At 37.6% G+C, this 12,328-nt stretch overlaps 1 protein-coding gene across 7 annotated transcripts in view; it reads right to left on the reverse strand.

Annotated features, from left to right (window-relative positions):
* CEP170 (centrosomal protein 170) overlaps positions 1-12,328 on the reverse strand; it is a 147,448-nt gene that overhangs the window by 134,625 nt on the left and 495 nt on the right. For 4 of the 7 annotated variants that reach the window (XM_059940785.1, XM_059940776.1, XM_059940768.1 and 1 more), the window contains exon 1: positions 12,054-12,318. The exons of 2 other annotated variants lie outside the window; for them this stretch is intronic. The gene's annotated coding sequence lies outside the window, so the exon portion shown is untranslated. Of the gene's footprint in view, positions 1-11,157; positions 11,470-12,053; positions 12,319-12,328 lie in introns of those variants that run through there. One more of the 7 variants, XM_059940753.1, reaches the window with a different exon arrangement.

A 12,328-nucleotide genomic window follows, 5' to 3' on the forward strand; every position in this document is an offset into this window, starting at 1 on the left:
GAGTAGGGATGGCGGAAATGGGCTGTAATTGTGAAGACTAAAGAGAAAGAACTTTAGAAAATACTATGGCACAGGAAATACACAATGTCTTGACTTAGAATGCTGAGGCTGGAGGGAAAAACTACAAATTGCACCCAAGAAAAAGACAGAAAGGGAAGAACAACTCAGAGATTAGAAATCCTAGTGACAAAACCAGACACCTGAAAATCAGATGAAAGAAATGGTTGCCAAGAGAGCATTCTTTGATGAAATATCCATCTTATACAAACCTCATATCTTTAGGGAGCAAGGGTTACGAACTTGCAATTAACCTAAATACCATTAGCAAAAATGGTGCCAGATTCCATTAATGAATTATGTTCTGAATGTCACTAACAATAATTACTAGACACTGAAGAGCCCAATTCTCTTGTCCCTAAGCCACCCTCCCCAAATAAATTTTTGAATTTTACTTTATTTACCTTTTATTTAATTGCACTCTGTTTGTTCCCACCTCTCCAATCTACAAATTTTAAATTCCTTATTCCATATAGTACATCTTTAACATTCTGGAATTTGTCATATGAACCACTTAAAATCTTAGGGTCTAACCATGCTCTCTTACTGCAAGCAAAGGCTCTTTTTTTAGTGAATAGCCCAACACAGAATTTTTCACATATGTGAAGGGTAGGGGAATAGTCGAAGTGGAAGGTAGTGAAATGGAGAACTGAGAAAAAATATTTCATTCCTGGATTTGCAACTGAAGGAAATAGCAGAATTACTAGATTAGAGAAACTGTGTATGTTTCGTTCAATAGCTCTTCAGCTTAATCAAAAACAAAAACCAAACTATCTACCATTCCTCTTCAAAAGCACACGCACACAGATGAACATACACACGATGAATACCCCTGTCCTCCAAAAGAGGAATAGCTCGGTGCCATCAGTGTCAATTTTGTAAGCTAGCTATTTACAGAAAAATTGAGTTCAGTAATACTACTGGAATAGAAAACAGTATATTTCATTTTTAAACTATTGTTTAATATGACAGTGGTTGTTAGAAAATATTTCAAAAGCACATTCAGAAAACTTAAAACTGAAACAATTTCAAATGATTTAAGAACCCTTTTCTTACACACACACACACACACACACACAGACGTCTACAGTTTACTTGGAAATGGATCAAAATGTAAGATAAACTGACGAACAGACAATGGATTTATGATCAGATATGTGATAAAACTAACATAATATTAATGGTAGAATCAAGATGGTGGGTATACGAGTAGTCACTATGAAACTGTTTCAATTTCCCTGTCTGCTTGAGAATTTTCATTAAAAATACTAGGAAAGAGATATGGGGATATACGTATAATGTATAGCTGATTCACTTTGTTATAAAGCAGGAACTAACACACCATTGTAAAGCAATTATACACCAATAAAGATGTTAAAAAAAATACTAGGAAAAAAATCCACAAGAACAATAATAAATCACATACACACAGGCCCTGTATTTAAAAACAAAAACTTATCTCACGAATTAACTCTGGTGAAAAGGAATAAATAGTTTAAAGAGTACAAACTCTAAGACCAACATATGTAAAATCTAAGGAAGGTACCCAAAGGTGTACTGATAAAAAAAATTTACAGCCTTTAGTGTTTTCCACTGAACTGAAAAATAAAAATAAACTTACTATTCGACAACTAGTAGAGATAAGTATTAAAGATTTTTTAAAATAATAAATTAGAAACATAAAAATGGCAAATCAAAAAGCTCATTCTGAAAAAAAAAAAACGTACTAAAACCCCTGGCAGGGCTTCCCTGGTGGCGCAGTGGTTGAGAGTCTGCCTGCCAATGCAGGGGACACGGGTTCGAGCCCTGGTCTGGGAGGATCCCACATGCCGCGGAGCAACTGGGCCCGTGAGCCACAATTACTGAGCCTGCGCGTCTGGAGCCTGTGCTCCGCAACAAGAGAGGCCGCGATAGTGAGAAGCCCGCGCACCGCGATGAAGAGTGGCCTCCACTTGCCACAACTAGAGAAAGCCTTCGCACAGAAACAAAGACCCAACACAGCCATAAAAAACAAACAAATAAATAAATAAATAAATAAATAAAAACCCTGGCAGATTTTTCTTCTTCATTCCTCACAAATATTTAGCTTTATAAAAGGATGTAACTTGGACTTCCCTGGTGGTCCAGTGGTTAACACTCCGTGCTTCCACTGCAGGGGGTGCGGGTTCGATCCCTGGTCCCTGATTGGGGAACTAAGATCCTGCATGCCTCATGGTGCGGCCAGAAAAAAAGGTGTAACCACAGACATGATCTTTTCAATTTACAGAATAATTATATCTACAATTTTAGGCTTCTAAATTTGAAAACCTCAAGTGAATAAACTTCTAGGCAGATGAAAATGACATAAATGACTCAAAAACAGAAACTTGAATAGACCTGAAAACACTGTTAAAAACTAAGGCCTTAAATACCTGTTTGAGAGTTCCTTTGTCATCTTTTAGATCATAAATAAGTCAATAAACTCAGTTTAATCTCAATCAAAACCCCAAAAGGATTTTTTCAAATGAGCTTAACAAAATAACCCTAAAACACATCTGGAAAAAAAAAAAAAAGCATACAAGGATAACTAGGTAAATTCTATGACACCAGAATAGGGTAAAGAGAAAAGCATCCATTTGTAAACAGATACTATAAACCTATGTTATAATACGTGGTAATAATATAGCAGTGCAGGAATAGGCAGCAATCAAATGGAATAAAAGATCCAGAAATAAATCTATGCATATTAAGAAGACATTTCAAATTGTGATAGATAATGAAGCATCATGCAATACATGACAAAAGGCTATATATATGCCTAAATATATTTTAGATAAATTAACACATTTGCATGTAAAAATTCAAATCATAAATTCTACAAGAAAAAATATAGGTATGTATTCAATAAAATTTTGTGCAGCGGGATTACTTCATAAGAAAAAGAAAAAAGAAATTAGACTATATACAAGTTAAAGATTTTTGCTGGGTAAAAATAACAAACTTAAAAGGCAAATGGTAATCTTGGAAAAAGAAGTTGTTACAAGTGAATATGATGAGCTATTCACTAAAAATAAGAGCCTTTTATTTTAGAAATAAAAACAACCAATAAGCATTTTTAAAAAGCCTTTCAGATGTATTACTGATAAGAGAAATTTAAATAAGGTTTTTAGTTTATCAACTGGGCAAAAATTTTAAAAAGTTATGTAATACCCAGCAGTGGTGAAGCGTTGAAGAAACACAATTTCATACCCCAATGAGGGAGGTGTACTTTGGCAACAGACTGAGGTGGGGCGGGGGCGGATGAAGTATTATCAGTACGTTAGAAAATGAGAAAAGGTTTTAGAATTCTACATGTTCTTTGATACAATTCATTTCTTGAAATAGTAGGAAAGAAAAATACTGATCTGCACAGAAATTCAGTTAGAAATGTCCACTATAGGGTTGTTTACAATTTTTAAAAACATCCTTAATTTCCATAAATTGTAAGCTTCGTAAAATGAAAGTTTAATCTCATGATAAAACGTTATCAGATTAAACCAAAATAGACAAGAATATGTAACAGTGGTGTCACTAGCTAGTAGGATTTTAAGAATGTGTTCTTCCTGACTTAATGGTATTTTCTAGATATTTTGAAGTTATAGTCCTATTGCCTAAAAAAGCTTACCACAGAAAGTCCTCTATTTGCAATGTTCCCTTTTCACCAAAATAAAGATTTTATACTTACTTCTCCATCATCAAGGGCATTCATTTCCCCTATCCTCTGTTTCGTGAGTGAAATCAGTTTCTAGCTAGCTGACTGGAGTTCAAGATCCCTAATCAACCCTTGAGCTTTGAATCTGACAAATCCTTATCCAGTAAAAAGCTAGTTAAAATAGGAAAATGCTCTTTGTTGGCCTGGAAAAAAAGTAAGCTGGCCTGCTTATTTTTTTCTGACTTCATTCTCATTTAGACACTATGCTTAGATTTGAAAGATGTGCTTACGAATGGAGAAAGTTATCATTTCAAAGCCTCTTTCTGGCCTCATGTCCTTTCCTCCAACCCCAAGAGTATTGTAAAATGATGTACAAAACTGCCTATGGGGACAGAATGCACAAGAAGTGAAAAACTATTCTTACAGAGTGAGAATGAAAACATACTTCTATTCATCACCCAAACCAAAACATTTCTTCAAATCTAACACTATCAAGTGTTACCACACTTGGGGCACTGGGAAGGGGATCCCTACGTGCAATTATACCTTTCATGTCTTTTATATCTATCTCATTTGTTTTACAAAATAAACCTCTGAGGTAGCTGGACTACTGCCAGCTTTATTTTACAGATGGAGAAACTGAACTTCTGAAACGATGTGACATGCCCAAGATCACACAGTTAATGCCTCTGAGGCAATTCCTGATAGCAAATCCTTCTCAGTGAACAGCCACCATCTCCCCTGTACAAATCTCAGTAGCGGAAGCAGCCACATCCATCCACCTAAGAAACTGCAGCAATATATCTGTGAGTAAAACTTTGTTCACAGCTTTAGATTTAGTAGTTTCTGGGGGAGAATAATAACGAACATCTCGGGAATTCCCTAACAGTCCAGTGGTTAGGACTCGGCACTTGCACTGCATTGGTCCGGGTTCAATCCATGGTTGGGGAACTAAGATCCTGCAAGCCGCATGGCATAGCCAAAAAAAAAAGAACATTTTCACTGATAAATGAGAATAAAGACAGGTGTGATACTAACTTTTTCAGAGATAGTTAACAAGGAAAAAGGATATAACCTGATTTCTTAAGAAATGTTTAAGTGATTAAAGGTGGTATAGTTGACTGATCACTCCTTATCTCTAAACATACTTTTTTAAAAAAAATTTTACTTTATTCTATTTTATTTTGGCCATACCTCGCAGCTTGCGGGATCTCAGTTCCCCAACCAGGGATCAAACCTGTGCCCCCTGCAGTGGAAGCGCAGAGTCCTGACCACTGGACCGCCAGGGAAGTCCCTAAACATACTTTCTTTACTTGTCTTCTGGGACACCACACTCATTACCTCACTGGCCACCTCTTTTCAATCCTTGATGTCTCCTTCTCTCTTGCTAAGCTTTCACTATTGGAGAGTATCAGGTACAATTCTTTCTTGGACCTCTTAATCTAATTACTCTCAAACTCTCAACCTAAGCGATGTCTTCCAGTCCTAGAGCTTTAAATATGGTCTACTGGTGATGCTTAAAATTTAAATATCTTCAGTCCCAACCTCTCCTCTGAAATCTAGACTTGAATATTCAACTGCCTACTTGATTATCTCCACTTGGACATTTAATAGACATTTCAAACCTAACATGTCCAAAACTCTTGATTTTTTAAAACCAGAATCTAATAACTTTCACTATCTCCACCACTACCACTCTAGTCTAAACCATTAACACCTCAGTTTAAAGTATTCCAATTGTCTCTTAACTCATCTCCCTGTTCCCATTCTTTTCCCCTCCAGTCTATTATCCACAAAACAGCCAGAACCATATTTTAAAAATGTAAGTCAATTCTTTTGTCACTCCTCTTCTCAAAACAGTCCAATGAACTCCCAAGGCATTTTAAATACAGGCAACCAATACAATCTCTATCCAAACTCGTTTCCTCCTATTCTTCCTTCCTCTTGCTCACTCATCTCCAGCCAGTGGCCTCTTTGTTCTCTGAATTCATTCATCCCCTTCCTGTCTCAGGACCAGAGCGCTCTCCAGATATCTACATGGTGTGCTTCCTTACATAATATAAGTCTCTGCTAAATGACACCTTCTCAAAGAGTGGTATTCCCTAACCAGTCACTAAAATAGTAGCTCTCAAGATGCCGCTTTTTTGTATAAAGAGGCTATCTTTTGTGTAAAAGGAGGTAAGTAGGTTAAAAATATATACTGTATTTACTTTAATTGAAAACAAATTCACTGGAAGGATACATGAAAAGTTACCTATTAACTCAGCAGATAGGGTAGATAGGTGGGAGGATTTTTCACATTGTTTGTTTTTAAAATATTGTTTGATTTTTTTTGAACCATTTTAATGTGTTATTTGAATGACTATTTAAAAATAAATAAAAAATAGTCCATCACTCTATCCCTTTACTCTGATTTATTTTTACTCACAGCACCTACGCTTACTTGACTTCATATAATTATATAATTATCCATAACCCCACCAGACAGTAAGCTTCAACCAACTCCCTTAGTACTAGAGAATATAATGATTTTCTCCTTAATTAAAAACAAACAAAACATTAAAATGGTTTTCATTATCTTTGTGTCACTTTTTTCCTCCAGCATACTTTATTTATGTAATTTTTATTCTATTTATAAATTTGCATGGTATGTCCTTGGCTATATCCAATACATGCACAAGATGAAGACATAAGAGGGCTTGCTTGTTAAATTTATAAATGTCAAAAAGCCAGGAAGAGAAGCTAATCCCTTGGATGACAGAATCATTATTCAAGAAGGTTCCAAGGACTTCCCTGGTGGCACAGTGGTTAAGAATCCGCCTGCCAAAGCAGGGGACACGGGCTCGAGCCCTGGTCCGGGAAGATCCCACATGCCACGGAGCAACTAAGCCCGTGCGCCACAACTACTGAGCTTGTGCTCTAGAGTCCGTGCTCCACAAAAAGAGAAGCCACCACAATGAGAAGCCGGCGCACCACAACGAAGAGTAGCCCCCACTCACCACAACTAGAGAAAGCCTGTGTGCAGCAACGAAGACCCAACGCAGCCAAAAATAATAAAATTTAAAAAAAGATCTCAAGTTTTAACTACACTCAAGTAGATGATATTTAGAAGGGTTAAAGGTACATATTGTTTAAAAAACATCATCTACATGTATATACAGAATGGGAAAGATCTTAACATACAAAAGATGCGGGTTTATGTTGCCTGCATCAGTGATTTACAGACAAATTTTTCAAAAAACAAAATAGGAAACAACAAAAGGCGAACTTTTTATTGCTTATTTAAAAACACGAAAACAAAACCCGAAGATAAATATCTAAAGAAACCTACCACCTACTAACACTATCATTTCATAAAAAAAGGTTATTTTAACATTAGAAAAGTAGAAATACAGAATGTAAAAAAAGTAATCCCTTGAATTGGATAAATATAACCTGAAAAGCCACATAACATTTTTCTCTCATTTTTTTGCTTAGAACTGGCAAGACATTACTGTTGTTAGAGTTAATGAAATTTTAGACCGTAAACACAAGTATATAGCTTGAATTAAGAAAAGGGGTAATTTCACTACACTGTATTCAGACCACAACTGCAGAACTAAAGCTGGAAACAGAATCAGAACAAAAAAGAATAGCACTGACAAAACTGATTGTATCTAGTGACAGAGATGAGGAAGGTAAAGGAAACTGTATCACATGAAGTTGTAGGGGTTGTAGTATTTAATTTAGAAGAAGGAAAACTTAACAGAGACCCAATATATTGAGAAAAACCTTACTGTATCTTACTCTTAAAGATAGAACTGCAACCAATGGAAGAAGTTACACAGTAAAGCAGATACTAGCTCAGTTTAGTAAAATCTATTACATTTTTCAAAAGCGAAATTACCATCCTATGCCCATTTTTTCATGGAAGTGTTTCTCATGGAAAAGCTGGACTCAGTAAGATCTCAGGGATATTAGTAGTAAGCAGCACATTGTTTGAGATGATTTCTAAAGTCTCCTCTAATTCTAAAATTTTGTGAATTAGAAGGGAATAAATGTTGCCTTTTTTAACTTACTGAAAAAGATGAGTGGAAAGAATTTTGGCTTTAGTCAAAAAGACAAAGGTTCAGTTACAGGCTTTACCACTTAATAATGTGTGACAGAGAGGCAAAATTATTCACTAACTCTGGACCTCAAGTATTCTCAACTTTAAGTGTAAAATACCTTACTTACACAACTGCTGCATGAATTATGCATAGACACACACAATGTCTGGCACTTAGTAAGTGCTTAATACATAGTAGGTATTACTCACTTATTCAGTAAATATTATGTCCCACAGGGTAATATTTTCTATTATTTATTAGCCATTTATATACTTAAATAAGGACTTACTCTCTGCTGTCTCGTTCTTTGCTTTTCAAACCTAAGCAATGCACGCTTAGGATTCATTTCCACTTCTATGCTTCACATAATCTCTATTGGATCAAAAAAATTTTTATAACCTTGCTTTTGTTGGTTTCCTTTCTACCTTTGACACAAAAGTGGGGTTTACTTTTAGTACATGTCAACTATGTCATTCATTTTGGCAAAAAAAATTATAATATACTGTTGCATAATCATTTCAACTAAACTGGACTATATATCCAGTTTAATCAAGCCTACTACCAGATAGATATTTTCTTACTCTTTTAGATAGCCCACACTGGCTACCTCATTGCTGAGCACTTCCCTCAAGAAATATCTGAGTAAATAAAGACCCATTTCACCAAGGGTAGTTATTAGAAATCTTGGTTATTAACAAAAGTTTATGAAATAAAAATAGTCTGAGGTTTCTCCCCATTAGATGAAACCCATTTCTTACTGAAACATATCAACACTTAATGCTCCAGCCAATATTATCTACCCACCAAAATTTTTCAGATGGTATTTAATTCCTTTTTTTCTTATACTTGCAAAATAATTGACAACTATACAGACATTTTAGTTGGCAATTTAATATCATGCTGTCTGTTAGATATTTATTAGAACAGTGTACTGCTTAACCCCCCAATGTTCATGATAAAGAAGAAAAAAAAAATCAGTACAGAATTTTGTTGAATAAAAAACATGTTCACAAGTTTAAACATATACAGTATTCAGTACTAGATGAATGATACCAGATGCAACAATAAAACTAGTTTTTTGGGTTTTTTTTTTTTTTTTAAGTGATAAAAGGAAACAAGAAACTGATAATTGTAACAAATCCCTAAGCATAGAGTTTTTAAAAGCACTTTGATATTTACATTAATAGACATAACGCATGATAATTTTACAGTGTAAAGTTGGAAAACATGCAAATGGTTATTTACTTCCATACAAATAGCACACCATGAAATTTAACAGTAAAATACACTTCAAGTTTGATTTAATATAATTCCACATGGTGAATTACAGATTATTTTTTAAGTAAACTGAAATTTAAGAGATATACTAATTCTTTTTTAAAACGTCTATTAAAATACAACTAAAAATAGAACTACCATATGACCCAGCAATCCCACTACTGGGCATACACCCTGAGAAAAACCATAATTCAAAAAGAGACATGTACCACAATGTTCACTGCAGCACTATGTACAATAGCCAGGACGTGGAACCAACCTAAATGCCCACTGACAGATGAATGGATAAAGAAGATGTGGCACATATATACAATGGAATATTACTCAGCCATAAAAAGAAAAGAAACTGAGTTATTTGTAGTGAGGTGGATGGACCTAGAGTCTGTCATACAGAGTGAAGTAAGTCAGAAAGAGAAAAGCAAATACCATATGCTAACACGTATATACGGAATCTAAAAAAAAAAATTAAAAAAAAATGGTACTGATGAACCTAGTGGCAGGTGAAGACGTAGACACAGAAAATGGACTTGAGGACACGGGCAAGTGGGGGTGGGAGGGCAAAGCTGGGGCAAAGTGAGAGTAGCATCAATATATATACACTACTGAATGCAAAATAGTTAGCCAGTGGGAAGCAGCAGCATAGCACAGCGAGATCGGCACGGTGCTTTGCAATGACCTACAGAGGTGGGATAGGGAGGGTGGGAGTGAGGCTCAAAGGGGAGGGGATATGGGGATATATGTATGCATATGGCTGATTCACTTTGTTGTACAACAGAAACTAACACAGTATTGTGAAGCAATTATACTCCAATAAAGATCTATTAAAAAAAAAGTCTATTAAAATACAACGTAGTATTAAGGGATAAAAAGTATAAGACAACAAAAAAGCACTTTATGGCAAAATCAACTTAATAAAAGAGCACAAATTCAATTTTAATAAAAAAATTCAACATGAATTTTTTCCTCAAAAAGTAAGCTCTTGTTTAAATTGAAAATAATAAAATTCATTAACTGAAGAAAAGTTAACTTCATGGGTTCTTGTTATGTAGCAATTTCATTTTTCACAGAGTTTATAGAGTTGATCATATTATAAAATACTACCGAATAGCAGAAAATATTATTAAAATATGGTTACTGATAAGAAGTAGGGAAAAAATTCCAACAGTTTCCATTTTTATGAAAAGCCCATGTTAAGACATCTCTTCCTATATCAGTAAGTTAATTTATAAAACTATAGTTCTACTTCATTAGAGTTATTACTTTCACATCAAAAGAAAAAGACTAGACTAATACAACTATGAGGTATCAATGAACTTGATTGTCACAGACAACTCAAAGAGCATGCAGAGAAGCTTTCCATAAATTTTCACAGGGTAGGGGGACTAGGGGACACAGCTGAAAGAGCACACTGCAGAAGAGACCTTGGTTTTATTTGACTCTGCCTTTCATTAGCAGTTTGGCTTGGACAGCCAAGTCAGTTAACTTTCCAAGTTTTAATGTCTTCCTCTTTCTCTGTCAAATGCATTTAGACTCTTCAGTTTCAAAACACCAAAATTCTACAATATGTGCAAAGTTAGGAAAAAGTAAAAGCAGCACTGGTTTTACTTTTTAAAGAACAATGGCAGAAAAATACAATATGGTTTGCAACTTGCAATGTAATATTTCCAGAGCTGAATTCCTAAATCATTGCGGCATACCCAGCTAGGGTTATATCAGTGAAGATCTGGATACCGTATTCATAATGTCACTCTCTCCTCTCACATCATTCCTCCACCTGCTCCTCCCCATCCTGCTTCAATCTCTCTTTTGCTTGTTTTAACGCCAGCAAACGGTTGTAAGCTTAATAATCAAATCATTTTAAAAGATGTATTTTCAATCCAGTGTGTTATCTGCTTCACCACATTTCTCCCAATTGGGTGAATTTTCATTAAGAGGATAAAAGTATGAATAAAAAATTCAGAAACAGAAATGTACCAGGCCTATGTTTTATTTTGAATGCTCAAAAAACAAAACGGAAAGATGTATCCTAACCTATTCCCTTAGGAACGTGAATGTGTTACCCACCCTATGAAAAAACATTCTGCTGGTTCATTTTCCTGCTACACAAACAGCTTCGTCGTCAGGCCCTTCCTGGTCCATTCTTCATCGTGAGCTAGTAATTTTATATTGATCACCTTGGCAATGCTTGGACATGCACTGTCCTTGTCTTCCAGGAGCTTACATTCTCCAAGTAAAACTCCGCTAAACACTAAAAAACAGATACTATGACTTAGGGTACAAATCCCACATCTTCCCGCCCCTTGTTAGGCAGCTGCTAATTTTTCTTTTCCTTACATAAAATGAAGGGACCCATGCCAAAGCCCACATTTGAATCTCAGGACAATGAAGTCGACAGGAAGCTACTCTCTCCTCCCCCGGGTTACTACGGAGCCACAGCCTGAGCGGGTGCTGTCGCCTGGCGGGGTGCGTGACACCACGTCTTCCACGCCCTCCCACCGCGTCCGAAAGGCTCCTCGCCGGACCACCCCAAACCGCCCCACACACTAAAACCAACCACACAAAAAGAATCGACATTGGGAGCTGCTCCGATCGGGAAAACCCCTTCTCCAGCAGCAGCGCAGCCATTCCTTCCGCTGCTCCGCCCGCACCTCTGCAAACTGCTGGGGTGGAGGGGGCTGCACAAAGCCAGGAGAGCCAGAGACGACTCAATACGTGGACACTTGCAGGGGAAGCCGGGCCGCAGGGCACGGGGACGCAGGGTTGGGGGACGGTGGGGGGGGAGGGGCGCGCCCGCCGAGTCCCAGGTCCGGGGCGGGGGCGGCGCGCGAAGCCTCAGGGAAGCGCCCCTCGCCGCCGGCCCGCAACCCCTCCCGCCGCGGGCCGCGCCCGAGCCCCCGCTGCAAACCCGAGGAGAAGGATGTGGAAAGGCGGAGGCGACGGCATCGGAGCGCATCACTTACCCCTCACTGCTGAGAGGGACCGGACGGGGGGGCGGGGCGCGCCGCGTCCCGTGAGTCTCTCGCAAGCGTCCTCCCCCACCCTGTCGTCGTCGTCGCCGCCGCCGCCGCGGTCAAGCTCTCGGCCCCTCGGCGCCGCTGGGCAATAACGTTATTCCGCACACGCTCCGCACATAGCGGTAACGGCAAGGAGCGGCCGCCCAGTGCGCAGGCGCCCGGGGAGAGGGCGAGGAGCCCGGCCCTACCCCTGGTCCGGCCCTGTCCCTGCGAACTCCTAC

Source organism: Balaenoptera ricei, chromosome 1, assembly GCF_028023285.1.
Source record: "Balaenoptera ricei isolate mBalRic1 chromosome 1, mBalRic1.hap2, whole genome shotgun sequence".
In the NCBI taxonomy this organism is placed as follows: Eukaryota; Metazoa; Chordata; class Mammalia; order Artiodactyla; family Balaenopteridae; genus Balaenoptera; species Balaenoptera ricei.